This window comes from Leucopleurus acutus (assembly GCF_964270905.1).
Source record: "Leucopleurus acutus genome assembly, chromosome: 17".
Classification (NCBI taxonomy): Eukaryota; Metazoa; Chordata; class Mammalia; order Artiodactyla; family Delphinidae; genus Leucopleurus; species Leucopleurus acutus.
In genome coordinates, this window is record NC_139159.1 from 50,953,636 (window position 1) to 50,969,033 (window position 15,398).

General features: G+C 32.7%; 1 protein-coding gene across 34 annotated transcripts in view; it reads left to right on the forward strand.

Annotated features, from left to right (window-relative positions):
- Positions 1-15,398, forward strand: part of RIMS2 (regulating synaptic membrane exocytosis 2) — a gene marked incomplete at its 5' end in the record, with an annotated part of 584,629 nt that overhangs the window by 454,914 nt on the left and 114,317 nt on the right. The gene's annotated exons all lie outside the window — the stretch shown is intronic.

The window sequence follows — 15,398 nt, forward strand, 5'->3', positions numbered from 1 at the left end:
TATACCATAGCTCTGAGAGTCTGATTTAATTGGGTTTTTAAGTTCTTTTTGACTAGGTGGATCAAAGGTAAATTTCCCTTTAGTTTTTTTAGCATGAATTACTGTATATCTTCCTCATTTGTAGAGTCAAACCTTTAAAGGTTTGAAGGGGCTGAAAAAATGTAGCCTGCACTATAAGAAATACTATATACTAGAACTTTTTAAATGAATGGCAAAATAGGTAGCAAAAAGTAAGCTTTATTCTGTCTCTGAATAAAGAAAAAAGCAAGTCCTTTGCCTGTCATAGTTATATGGTGGGGTCTAGTGCAGTTCTGATTCCTGAGGAAGATTGTGGAGTAGGAACAGTGGTCTTTGATACTCTGAGAAGATAGAGGCCTTAGGGCTTATTAGAAGGCAGACATGTTGACTTAGCCCCCTCTAGAAATTCATTCAGCTAGAGAAACTGCCAGAGAACGAGCTTTGAACAGGGGAAAAGGGAAGAAACATAATCAGCAAGGCATAACAACAACTATGTTTTCATTTTCATAACACAATGCACTAAGTAAATATGAAACCATCTTTACAGTGCTGTACTGAAAGTCATGTCGGCACAAGTCCGCAGTAGACTCCATCCTTCTGCCTGAGGAGATGAGACCTGTCTAGTTACATTTCTCTGAGACTGAGAATTGCAAATCATGTGCAATTTGGAGGAATTTGGTTTTCTAGTAATCCATCCAGACCTTGATTTTGTGCTAGAATGCACTTGGCATAATACTCACCCCGATTGTAAGCCAAATTTTGCTTTATTGTATCTAAATCCAATCTCAGTTTGTGCTTTACTCAGACTTAAAGAGAAAGATAATTGGAATAAATGTTTACCCCCTGGGTATACAATTCAGTGGTCTAATTCTGTGACACTTCACTTTCTGTCTCAGATTGGTATATTTAACTATATCTGTGATCTATGAGGGTTTCTATGTAACAGACACGAAACCTAAAAGTAAATCTTAAATTAGGCATATATTGTGATTCGAGTCTAAACTAGTAATTTCAAGTCTATTTCGTTGTTTATCTAACTTTTGATAACTACATTACCTTATTAATGAAGAGCATTTTTCTGGTTTGTTTGGCATAGGGTCATTTCATCATTAATTCACAGAGAAAAGCTTTCCAAGATTTCCTTGGAAAGAGACACAGAGTTTCCTTTCTTCCAAAAGCAGAGCAAAATGTGAGCCTCTAATGTGTTTTCCATTCTATAAACTGTGTAAAGGAGAACACATGAGCCCCTTGGTGTCTGCCTGGAGCCAAAAGCCTATGTTAGCATATCTGGCTTGGTGGGGAAAAGTTTGAAGAAGATTATAACCTTGAGTTCTCGATTTTTTAATATTACTTTCTTCACCATTTTCTTCTTGAAAAGACCACATTATTTTACACAGGAAAGGGAAAGATGATATATTCCTAGCAATGAGTCATCAAGGCATTGTACTCTGCTTAAGTAACTATAATACTTTAGCAACTGTAAACTTTAGGGGGCCAGGCTGATGTCTCTAGGGAACATATATTCCATATGATGGCAAAAAGTGTCAACTGCAATTATTTGTGAGAAAATGCTGGTGTTGCTAATTAATTATTGCAGCATAGGATCTTGAATTTGCTTTCATTTCTCAGAATAAAATGAACAGTCTTTATTCCAAGAGAAGCTATGTCTGAGTACTGCCAGTAACATTTCGTTTTGGTAGTTGATGAACAGAATCATAGATTGTTTAAATGCCAAAAACAACTTACGTGCTTATACAACATTATTGGAAATAATCTTATTCTATAATGCATCATTGACATTTACTTGTAATCCAAATTTTGTAAAGGAAAAAACTTTTTCTGACTTCAGGGTTTAAGTATCTATAGCAAGGCTGGTATACTTAAAATTAACACAGTGACTACAATGAACCAAATCCATTTTAGTTGCTATTTTCATTACAGTAATTGTATCTCATTGTGTGATACAGAATTATGTTGTTTGTGTTATAGTAAGTCTATTAAAGTAAGTCTTCTGAATGTACTAGTAGGAAATGAATAGCAAAAAGTAAATTCAAAAAAAGGTCCATTAAATAGTTGAATATAATATGTTTTCAAAGTTGATTAATAAATAATACATTCACATTTAACTATTTATATTTCCACACATGTATATTAGCCTGGTTAAATGCCCCCCTACCATTAATGATTATTTGGTAATCATTTCTAGAAAATCCAAAATTATATTTACCATTTAAAATATTTTTCTCACTCTCTGTACATAGGTATCTGTCTACATTATATCTATCTACATTTGCTGATTACATACCATATATATGTGGTAGGCTGGCCCAGAAAAAAAGTGTTCAGATGTAAGGAGAAATCATTCGTTCAACCAATATTTATTCAGAAAATTTGTCAGGCAATATATACTATGAACTGGGGGATAGAGGTGAAATTAAACGTTTCTAAACTTCTAAGCCTGAGGGTGAAGCAGTTTCTTAGACTTGTGTAGATGGATGTTTAAGGATAGCTCCATATCCAGAAAATTTCATCAAGAAACCTAAACTAATTCACAAGGATATTTGATGGAAGAATTTGGCACAAGAAGTGGAGATCTTAAGTAAATCTGCAGTGGAAGATAGAAAAACAAATATTGAACAGTATAGTATTGTCAAAACCAACAACATTTGGTAGTTTTGTGATCAGATTACTCATCTATCCCCCCAGGTTCTGTTCTGGGCATATAAGAAAAAGAAAAAATAATTCAAGAAACTCGTTATCTATAAATTTTCATAGATAACCAAATAAGATATACCGAGCCTCAACAGATTGCCTGCTTCTCAGATCCTCTCATATTTTTGTATTACCCAGCTTTCCTTTTAATGGAAATGTTACAGTTTATAATGAATGCACTGCCTAAAAACTTTATGGCTTCATTATTGTAAAACAGGTTCAAGATCTACGGTAAGAGTGAAATATTCACACAAAGATTTGCATTAATGAAGACTACACAGAAAACCTTTTGAGGATTTGTGTGGATCTGATATTTAGCAAATTTTTGTGCTTTACGTTCTTACAGAAGAGTCAGTTTAAAAATGATTATTTGTAAGGCCAAAATATAAATAAAAAGTTTCAAAAATCAAAAAAAAATTTAGTTCTCAGGCATGTCTATAAACGGTATGGAATTATGTTTTCTCTTTTTAAAGAAAACGTTCTTGAGATAGGAAAATGTTTTAAAGGAAAAAGATGGCATCAGTTCAAATGTTCATGAATAGCTGTTTTTAAGACTTAAGCCATCTAAATTATCCAGCAAAAAGTTCTTGTAGTCTTTAAAAGGGCAAGCAGAATAATTGTTAATGAAATATTTATTACTGCTAACTTACAGATCAGAGTTACAGATCAGAGTTAAAATGTGATAATACATTTTCCTGACTATGTAATATAACGACGCGTACCACATATTTACTCCTATGTTATAGACCTCCTCTGTTTTATGATTGTGCATAAAAAGGGGACTTTTTAAAAAAACACCAAATATCACTCTTAGAATTTTGATCATGTAAGGACCCAGGAATTTGCATTTTTAAAACAACCCCCCCCAGTGGTTATGACGCTGTCCTTCCTCTCTTTTGGGTTGCTTATATTTCCTAATGAATACTACGGTCAGCTTGTCAATTTGGGGGGAAAAAGGCAGCTGCGCTTTTTGACTGGGATTGTGTTTAATTAGATCAATTTGGGGATTATTGCCATCTTAAAAAATGTTGTCTTCCAATCCATGAGCACAAGGTGTTCCATTTACTTATGTTTACTTTCTCTCGATGATGTTTCATAGTTTTCAGGGAACATATACTTCTTTTTTTAAAATTTATTCCAAGTATTTTATTTTTGGTGCTATTTTAAGTGGAATTATTTTATTAATTTCATTTTGAGACTGATCATTGCTAGTATATAGAAACACAATTTATTTTTATAAATTGATCTTGAAACCTGCAACTGTGCTGTATTCATTTATTAGCTCTAAAAGTTTTTAGTTAATTCTTTAGGATATTCTATATGAGATCATGTCATCTGTGAATCAAGATTACTTGATTACTTCCTCCTTTCTGATCTGAATGCCTTTTTATTTCTTTGTCTTGCCTAATTGACCTGGCTAAAACCATCACTACAATGTTAAATAGAAATGCTCATGGAAAGTTCTTAAAAGAAACAGCCTAGTAGAATTACTTTGCATTAGGTCTAAAAGCATTTTTGAGGATGTCTCCTGTGCCACTCATCCATTTTAGAATAGTCTATATGAAACTTTCTTTTAAAATTTTGTGAGCAGCTCTCTTAAAGAATAGATGTATCTACTTCACTGAAAACAAAACAATGTAATCCATTGTATGTTCTCTTTAGTCTATCAGGAAGTTCAAGTTCATAGCCAAAAGACATGATAATTCCATTCAATTTCTTGAACTACATTATATTATAATCATTATATTATATATAATAATTGATATTTTTATTTTTGCCTCTTTTCTGAGGCTTTGCTCCTTTACCTCTATTTTATTACAATTGTGTTATGTAACTTTTTTAAAAAACTGCCTCAAATTGTATATGCTGCTAACTCGGAACAGTTTTCATATAGTATCCTGCCAACCTTTAGAATTCAACACCTTTACATTCTCTTCTTGAAATGCTCTTTTCTCTGAGCTCTTGTGATTGTACATTCCTTTAGTTCTCTAACCGTCTCTCTGATCACCTCTGTCTTCTCTGGGAGCATTCTCTCTGCCCCTTCCATGTTGGCATTTTCCAGAATCCCATACTAGGCCTTCTTTTCTTTACGTGTTCTATCTTGATGCTGCCTTGTATTCCGTGGCTTCCAGTAGCATCTGTGTATTGATGACTTCCTAAACTGTATTTCCAGCCCAGGTTTCTTCCTTAACCATCTGCCGGATCTATCCAGTCCTGTCCTTGCCATCTTCTTGTCTGTCCTGGGGACGTACCAAACTCAGCATGTAAAATTAAATTCATCATACTGTCACAGAACAGGCAACTACATTTAATAACCCACTCCTCCTTTTGTGCTCTCTTTCTCGGTGGGTGGCACCGGCACCCTCCCATTTGCCCAAACCAGGAACCTAGGCGTCACTCGACTAGTCCTTCTCCACTGAGCACGATTCCCTCCCTCCAATCAAGTCTTATTAATCTTAATTATCTCTGAAGTATTCCATTTCTCCCTAACCCTATATCTACTTCTATAATTTAAGCTATTATCTCTTATGGAGGTTAGTTTAGTAGTTTAGTTTCATAGATTAGCAGGAAAATCTTGTCTTTTAAAAATAATAGCCCTTAAATCTGAACTCATTATGCTGATAGCATAAAAACATGAGTAGTCAGTTTTTCTGAAGTTGTTCCTTTGTGAATTGTGTACTTTTAAAAGATGAATTTTATGGGATGTGAATATATCTTTTAAAATGCTCAAAAGGTCTCTGCAAAAAAAAAAAATCTGTAATTGGTGTTGCTTCTTCAGTAACTATTATGAGTGTAGTGGTGATAAAATGCAGATGATATTTTGTTTAAGGTTAAGTTTGTCAAGCATGTCTTTTTTTTCTATTCCAATACTTCTTAAGAGCCACCTTCCCTTAAAATGTTCATGGGGAAGCAGTGTGTTCAAGAAAGCACCAGGTTTTAGTTAAGATGGTAGTAAAAAGGGTTAGGAATGAGTGGTCAGGGGATAGCTTTGTAACAGCGCCACCTGGCGTTGCTTTGCTGCTGGTGTCACCACATTTTCAGAGCAGTCTTTACAGCTAACTCATAATATTTATGCTTCAATACCACATCTCTATTCTTTGATATGAAATCGGAGATCAGTGTTAATTAAAATTTACTCCCACATCTTACATAAATTAATAGACTTATTCAAAGAGTAATTGAAAGAGACCTATTCAATTTAATTGACTTTGTAGTGTAATCGTTATTAGCAATTTCTGTTAATTTGTATTTCTGTGGTGACTGGTTATTCTGTCCTGTTATCACACAGGAAATCTTATTCAGAGATGCCTACCCAGATTCATTTTTACTGATTAATTAATTGCATTCTGGTTAGAATAGCAATTTAGGATTATATACATTTAAAATGTCCATTAACATTCATTTACATATTAAACTTTTGTTTTCTAGCATTATCACTACTGATTAACCTATAGGTAAATAATGTTTCTATTTACCTATCTGCTATAATGGATACAATTCATTTTTATTTATAACATTGTTAACATTTATTTCTAACATTTTCCCCACTGGCTGTATGTTAGAGAGTAAAATAAATTTAGTGTGAAAGTAGAGAAATAATTAAATTGGAATGACTTCTACCATACAAAATAATAGCAGTAGAAAAAACTGCTGCAGTAGTTTCCATCATATTCAATATTTATTTTTACAAGCCAAAAAGGACGATTAATTCACAACTGTTATTCTCGACTACATGCAATATTCTGACAGTGACTCCTAATAGAACTACAGGTATCCCTCAGGATGAACAAATTTAACATATAGAAGTTTGATTTTTGTAGAAATAATAAAAATAATATCAAGTTTGAAGTCAAAGGATTCCCGTGCATGAGTATTATCGTGTTAGATACCAGTATATCAGTACAGTGCGGTACTGTATGGTGTGGCTTCATTTTCAAATGCTGATTCTCCATATAGAAAGGGGGAGTCTGATCTTAAGTGATCAAAAGTCAAAAAAAGAAAATCCACAAACACCCATCCTGAGACTTTAGAACCGTAATGACACAATTCCAATCTTTAAATTTTAACCTTATCTTGATTTCAGTCTTTCACATTTACTGGCCCTTTTCCTCACAGGCTCTTGCTTTTATTCCTTTGTGTATGTGCTCATGTTGCTTCTGGTGTCTAAAGCATAGTTTCTTTCTTTCTCTTTATGAGTAAAGTATCTGCCCATCCTTCAATATTCAAGTCAAATACAAATTCATCCAAGAGACACCTCCTCTGCTCTTCCTCCGTAATTTATCTAATATTCTTTTACAGTAACAGTTTCTCCTGTGGTGCTCATTTTCCTCCCCTGTGATATAGTTAATTATGTATACATTTAATCTACCATTGTTGACCATTTGTTAGCCTTTTGAGGATATGTATTTATCATTTTTATCTTTTTGTTGTCTTACCTCTCAATATCTACGATACCTCACACATAGTAGGCACTCAATAAAAGTTTGTACATGAATGTGTGAATCAGTGAGATCATAATAAAGCAGTGGAAGTTTAGAGGTGTGAAGAGCTTCTGACATAGTGCAGTACCCAACATGCTCATCTCAATCTTCTTTGACAACAATGACCAAGAGGTCACTTTTTTCCCCAATGGAAAGAAACCTATTTATTTCAGAAGTCAGTGGAATTTACTTCAGAGGAGTTTGTTTTATGACACATATGTATTCCAGTCAGAAAAGATTTAGTTGGTTGGTTGGTTTACTGATTTGATATATGATGAATGATAATCATTATTTTATAGATAAAAATCCTGTATAAAGTCTAACAAGAATGGGAGAAAAACAGACAAGAAAAGATAGCAAAGGGTTCATTAGACAGTATTTGAAGATTAGACAAACTCATACCAATCTAATGTGTCCCAAAAGAATGGTGTAAAATGAATTCTAAAATCCTATTGAAAGGTGCAAAGATGAGAGAAATGACTTCATTTGGGGATGGCAAAAATAAGAAACTTTGTAGATTAGTCTTCTGAGACTTTCTATCAAAATATTTTGAATAGATGATATGTAGCATTTAATACTGAAGTTATCTGAAGACAGCTGCATATTTTCAGGACACTAAGTATTAACCAACTTAATTTTACTATTTCTGTTTATCATGGAGCATGAATTACTACCTTCCATGAGGCACCTGTCATGTGCAGAGACTTAGCCTTCCAGTCTGGCACGTTGGGGATTGAGCTGGCTTGCTTTGCAAAGCTGTGAATAAGAACTTGGTGCCATGTTACACTGACTCATAGTAAGCATAATATCACTTGTCCTCATCCAGAATTTATTTTTAGTATTATAAGTAATACCTAAGTCCTCCGAAAATATACATGAGAGATAATATAGCATGACCGCTAAAACTTAGCTCTGGATTCAGACAAAACTGGGTTGAATCCTAGTTCTGCCAGTTCCTAACAAGATAAACTTGGGCAAATAAAAACCACTTTCTTCACCTATATATTGGGGGTAATGATAATAATATTCTTGCAGGGTTGCCATCAAAATTTAATAAGATTATATCCTGAAAGCTTCTAACATAATTCCTGGCACATGACAAGCATTTGATATATAATAGGGGTTGATAAAGAAAGAAAAGGAGAGGAGATGGAAAATACATTTATGAAATTCTCACTTTTCTAAGCTTTTAGATCTGCATATTTCATAGAAACTTTCCTATAACACTTTGCCAGATGACAATTCAGAATAAGACAGATCCTTCATATGTTTTGTACAAGAGAAAATAATTTCTGAAATGCAAAAAAAGATTTTATTATAAGATCATTTTACAAAGTAATAAATATAGTAGAGATTCTGGAAAATTTTTATGGGATGTGTTTCATAGTTTGAAGTGATGGACCTTTAATGGTCTTGGAGTTAAAATGATTTTATTCCTAAATTGCCTTCGTTTATTCAGCCAATATTTTTGAACATCTTCTATATGCCAGATTCTGTGCTAAAATACTGGTTAACAAGACCTAATTCCTTCCCTCAAAGAGCTTAAAGTCCAGAGGGGAGATAGAGAATTTTAATATGTGATTTGATAATGCTTACCTTTAGTAAAACATTTAGAATAAGTGAACTGAGGCAGGAAGAGACAAGTGATTCTTTCAGCATTATCCAGGATAGGAAAACAATGTCAGAAGAAAATCCACAATTTCTTATAAGCCACTAACCATTCAAAGTCTTTCTGAGTTAATAGCTTAAGAACATATTTGAAGTTTGTCAAATAGTTGTCTTAGCTCCGATGCAAAAAAAGCATAAGGCTTTTTAAAAATCTTTTAAAAAATACAGTAATTAAAACATTATATATTATTTTTCACTTGAGTCTCCTAGGTTCTCCTACTTAGTTGTTTGTTTTTTAATCTTCCTGCTATGTAAATCTGAAAGGGTCTGTCTCTAGCTAAAATCAGTCAGCAATGTACGAATATGAAGTGTGAATACTTAGAAATATAAAAACAAATCTTTTGAATCAATGCTTTCCAAGTGTATTTCCAGAAATTCCCATGAACTGATGATTAAAAATAACTGGTTTTAAGGTCAATAAATTTGTACTACACATGCTGTCCTTATCTTCGAGATTCATAGTATACATCAGCATTCTGAGAAGTTCTGCAAAAAAGTTGTGTTTAAGCCAGCATTCCCCAAACTTTATGATGGACTATTTTAATGTAATGTTTTCAAAATGTATTTGGGAAGTGTGCTTTGATCTCAATGACATGCTTTAATTTTTCATTTCTAACTTTGGCTTTCATTCTCTCCGTGAAATAAATATTTTTATTTTTGCTGAGCTTAAGCATAGAATTATGGTACAAAACTTGGGATTGCCCAGAAGAGATCCTTGGAGCTGCGAAAACTTACTATAAGGATTGATCTTGTCCCTAAAGAAGCAGACAGGTGGGACTAGGAAAAGAATTGTAAAATCAAATAGGAATTAGCAAATCCAACAAAAAGGAGTAGTACTATCCAAGGAATATGGATACGATTTATCTTTCAAGTAATGACAATAAGAGAGGGGATACATAAAAATAGCTTATAAAAAAAAATAGCTTATATATTTCAGCAGATATCATGAACATTGATCATTTTGCTGACTTTTCATGTATATTTTAAAGTTTAATTCACTCTATTGTTTAGGGAATCACTTCAAATAAAGCACTTAAGTGGCAATGTAAAGAGATGGAGTTGATGAGTGGCCCATTTTATATCTTTTTTATCCTTTTCTATACTTGCAATAACACATTTGCTTGGAACCATTATTTTCAGAGATGAAAGGAGATTACAGGTGTAGAGCTTTATTTATGTCATATATACGCATGTGTGTACATATATGTATGTGGGTGTGTATGTGTGTCTACATGCCATGCTCTAATCTAGCACACACTTAGTAAAAGTCTCCCAATTTCCCTCTATATGAATTACTTCATCTTACTCTAACTTGATGCCTTCTTAATTCTAATTTTCTAGACTCACAGAGTTGGTTTTACATTGTTATTTAATGGTCATATAGTGCATGATTCCCATATCCAGTATTTTAGCACGTCATTAAGCTTTAGTATTTCTGCCATTAATTGGTATACATACTCTTCATTAAAAGAATTAAGTCTATACATTATATAGAATAAACAACAACCTTCTCTTTATGTTTAAGGATATATAAAATATTCACCAAGGTCTATCAATATAATAATCAGTAAATACTATAAGGGACATATTTATGTACTCATTAATTTAATTATAGCTACTTCATTGTGCTAGTATACTTTCAAAGTCTCCACCACTTTATTGTTATATTGTTTTAACAAATAATAATGTTAGTATCATATTTGTAGAGTGCTTTATTGGTTAAAAACTGATTTTATATATCATACATATATCCAAATATGATATATATAAGTATATAATATAGTATATTGATACATTATATACTTTAATATTATATGTATACATTATTTATATGTTATGTACACATTATTTATATATCATATATACATATGTATATAGGATGAGATTTTAACAGTAAACTTGAGAGGTTGACAGAGAGGTTTCTACTCTTTACATTTTGAGATGAGGATTCTCCTGGTTTAAGGTTCTGATCTGCTCTAATAAAATAAATTTAAAATTTGGGTTCAATCTGTACAAGTGGTTATCACTATAAAAATGAAAGGAAACTTTGATTTAGGCGTGCTGCTCTCAGATATTTAGGCGGTATTGAAATTTTAGCTTCATGGGAGCAGTGTCTCCATCTGTTCTGGCAGTGCTGTATCCCCAGTCCCCAGTCCCTAGTGTAGGCCCTCAACAAATACTTGTTGAAGAATGAATGGATCAACGAATGCCTAATTATTTCAGTATTTTTTAAAAATGTGTTTTTTGTTAAAACAGCTGAAAGGCAATGAATAAGAAAGACAATTCTAAAGAATATTTTAAAATATCAAATAATTAGATAAAATTAAGTGCCTTTTCCCACTATTCCTTTAACCACTATGAAATATTATAATCATCATATTCCCTCTGCTTAATTACAATTTTTCTTATTAGTGATTCACAAAATCTTAATGTAGAGCTTCTCTTTCATAGCTGGACTATAATACACAGAAAGCCACACATCATTATTGGAAGAGACTTTAGAAGTTATCTAGTACTCTGAACTTAGGAAGGAATCCTCCTGTATCCGTGGTTCCCAAACCAAGCTCATAAACATATCATTAGGAGAGCTTTTTAAAAACATAATTCTGTACCCTTGACATGAGCATTCTATTCCAGTATATCTAGATGTGATGACCAGTAACCCTATACAATATCATTAATGGTTGATTATCTAATCTGCCTGAAGAATTCAGAACTATCTAACCTTATAAGGCAGCATTATATTCTTAGACATCTGTAACTACCAGAAAGACTTTCCTTAATTGAGCCAAAACCTACCTGCCTCTAACTTTAAAAAAATGTTCAATGTCTTAATTTGGAGAGTGATTATAAAAGTATTTACTTTATAATTATTCTTTAATCAAACATATGTCTTATGCACTCCTTTGTATTTATATTTCACAACTTTAAGAACATGAAAACAGGATTAGAAGAGGGAGTTGTGTCAGGGATTATCATCTCAGAAATGAACCAAGTTATATTTAATCCACTGGTTTTATATATAGATACACTATATATATATATGAATATATAAATATAATCTAATAATAGAATATATAAATATAATATACCAGTGGGATATATATAACCAGCGTTGTATATAAATATATATGCATATGATAATTCTTCTTTGGTGCAGTTCTTCATGTTTTTTATAGATCTTTTATGCTCCAACCCTAGACTGCTGATCTCAAATTATGTGGGTTTTTTTTTTTTAATACAACAAACTATTCCCACGATCAAATTTTATTGAGGGCTACTAAAAGATGTTTAAGCAATTCATTGATTTTTTTAAAATCCACAGTTTTTAGTCTTTTACCACAGTATAAAATAGGATAATGAAATAATAGCTCCTTTATTTAAAAAAAATAAAACTAACCACAAATAAGGGAAATGTCAAATCATGATCTATTTGGTAGATACATTGTTATGCAGCTTGTGTAGTTAAGTTAATAAACCTAGATGATTAAATATCTAAATTTGTCTCTAACAAATACATTGTTCTGATATTAGAATTCCTAGTTTATGTCAAATTTTATTTCTACTTGGAAAGTAATTTTTATGTTCTCCAAGTGTGTTTAAAATATTCTTACTGTTGTTTTAAAATTATTATTTACCTTTAAAACAAAAACAGCACATACCTAAGTGAAATTCTGTTTGGGCATTTTAAATGGCTTTTTTTCCCAGGATAAATGTTTGCCATGTTCCATTTATCTCTATTACATTTATATCTGCATTTCACTCGCTATGTACAAATTGTTTCTCCATTTGAGGTTATTGCACAATTTAATATTAAATCAATATATCATACATCTTGTATTGAAAGGTTGAAAATAACTTCAAAATGTGAAAGTTTACCTCTTTAGCATAATTTTAAAACATTAAAAGTTTGTAACAATGATTTTTTAAAAAAAAACAGGGATGTGAAGATAAAAGAGGACTCACAGGTGTTCATCTCTGATATGAAAGACATTGAAAGAATTAGTTAATATATTTTATTTAAGAAATATATAAATTGTGCTATAAAACGTTTTAACTAGTCTTTTGTGTAAAGTCAAATCTAGTCATTAGTAGTATTTAAGCCTTTAGAAATCTGCTCATAAATGTTAATATCTAATATTTCTGTTAGTCAAAGTAAGACTCCAGAACCAACTCCTTTACTTTGAAAAAATCTGAGAGTTCCATTTTTCTGAAGTGATGGATTAGATATCCATGCCTTAATCATCAGGAGAGTTGCTTTGGAGAATAATAGACTAAAAATTTAATATTCCTACAATGCTTTTATTGTTCAATTTTGTTTTTTTCTTTTTTAACTTATTTAAATTTTTCATTTACATAAATTTCTAAGAAAAATATTTAAACCCTGATAGCTTTTTAAGTTTGTATTGAAGGATTGCAATTTTTTTTTTTTTTTTTGGTGGTACACGGGCCTCTCACTATTGTGGCCTCTCCCGTTGCGGAGCACAGGCTCCGGACGCACAGGCTCAGTGGCCATGGCTCACGGGCCCAGCCGCTCCGTGGCATGTGGGATCTTCCCGGACTGGGGCACGAACCCGTGTCCCCTGCATCGGCAGGCGGACTCTAAACCACTGCGCCACCAGGGAAGCCCAGGATTGCAAATTTTTAAACTCTATTAACTATGAGAACACCTGTGAGTCAATATTGTTTATGAATTGAAAATAACTAGATGTATTATCTCAGAATATTACTACATAATAGTTTATAACAATTATTCTGCAATGACAAAATATAATAGTAGCACGCTGAAGCTGAGAGTATAAATGTATTTAAATTTGCATTCAATTAATTATAAATCGTAAAATATCTTAATAATAATGATTAAATTTCTTAAACTTTTAATGAAATAAATTGCATAGGAATAACAGCTGTTTCTTTTTTTCTTGTTTCTTTTTTTAGATTTATCTGTTTTTTCTATTTAATTAAAATTTTTTTTATTGAATTATAGTTGATGTACAATATTATAGAAGTTATAGATGTACAATATAGTGATTCACAATTTTAAAGGTTATAGTCCATTTATAGTTATTGTAAAATGTTGGCTATACTCCCCTTTTGTGCAATATATCTTTGTCGCTTATTTTATACATAATAGTGTGTACCTCTTAATCTCCTACCCCTATATTGCCCCTTCCACCTTTCCTCTACCACTGGTGACCACTAGTTTGTTCTCTGTATCTGTGACTCTGCTTCTTTTTTTGTTATAATCACTAGTTTCTTATATTTTTTAGCTTCCACATACAAGTGGCATCATGTAGTATTTACCTTTCTCTGTCTGACTTATTTCACTTAGCAGAATACCCTCCAGGTCCATCCATGTTGCTGCAAATGGCATTATTTCATTCTTTTTTCTGAGTAATATTCCATTTATTCCATTTACATATATATATGTATATTTATATATACCACACCTTCTTTATCCATTCATCTGTCGATGGATACTTAGGTTGCTTCCATATCTTGCCAATTGTAAATAGTGCTGCTGTGAATATGGGGTGCATGTATCTTTGTGAATTATTGTTTTGGGTTTTTTTGGCTATATACCCAGTTGTGGAAGTGCTGGGTCATATGATAGTTCTATTTTTAGTTTCTTGAGAAACCTTTATACTGTTTTCCACAGTGCCTGCACCAATTTATATTCTCAGCAACAGTGTACAAGGGTTCCCTTATCTCCACATCCTTGCCAACATTTGTTATTTGTGTTCTTTTTTTTTTTTTTCTCGGTATGTGGGCCTCTCACTGTTGTGGCCTCTCCTGTTGCGGAGCACAGGCTTCGGACGCGCCCGCTCAGCGGCCATGGCTCACGAGCCCAGCTGCTCCGCAGCATGTGGGATCTTCCCGGACCGGGGCACGAACCCGTGTCCCTTGCATCAGCAGGCGGACTCCCAACCACTGCGCCACCAGGGAAGCCCTTGTGTTCTTTTTGATGATAGCCATTCTAACAGGTGTGAGGAGATATCTCATTGTGGTTTTGATTCACATTTCCCTGACGATTAGCGATGGTGAACATCTTTTCATATGCCTGTTGGGCATCTGCATTTTCTCTTTGTAAAAATGTCTGTTCAGGTCTTCTGCCCATTTTTTAATCAAGGTTTTTTTTTTTTTTATGTTGTATGAGCTGTTTATGTATATTGGCTATGAATCCCTCATCAGTCATATCATTTGCAAATATCTTCTCCCATATTCTGTAGGTTGTCTTTTCATTTTGTCAATGGTTTCCTTTGCTGTGCAAAAGCTTTTAAGTTTAGTTAGGTCTCACTTATTTATTTTTGCTTTTAGTTGCTTTAGGAGATGGATCCAAAAATATATTGCTACAGTTTTTGTCAAAGAGTGTTCTTTGTTTTCCTCTAGGAGTTTTATGGTTTCCAGTCTTACATTTAGGTCTTTAATCCATTTTGAGTTTATTTTTGTATATGGTGTTAGAGAATGTTCTAATTTCATTAGTTTACATGTAGCTGTCCAGTTTTCCCAGCACCACCT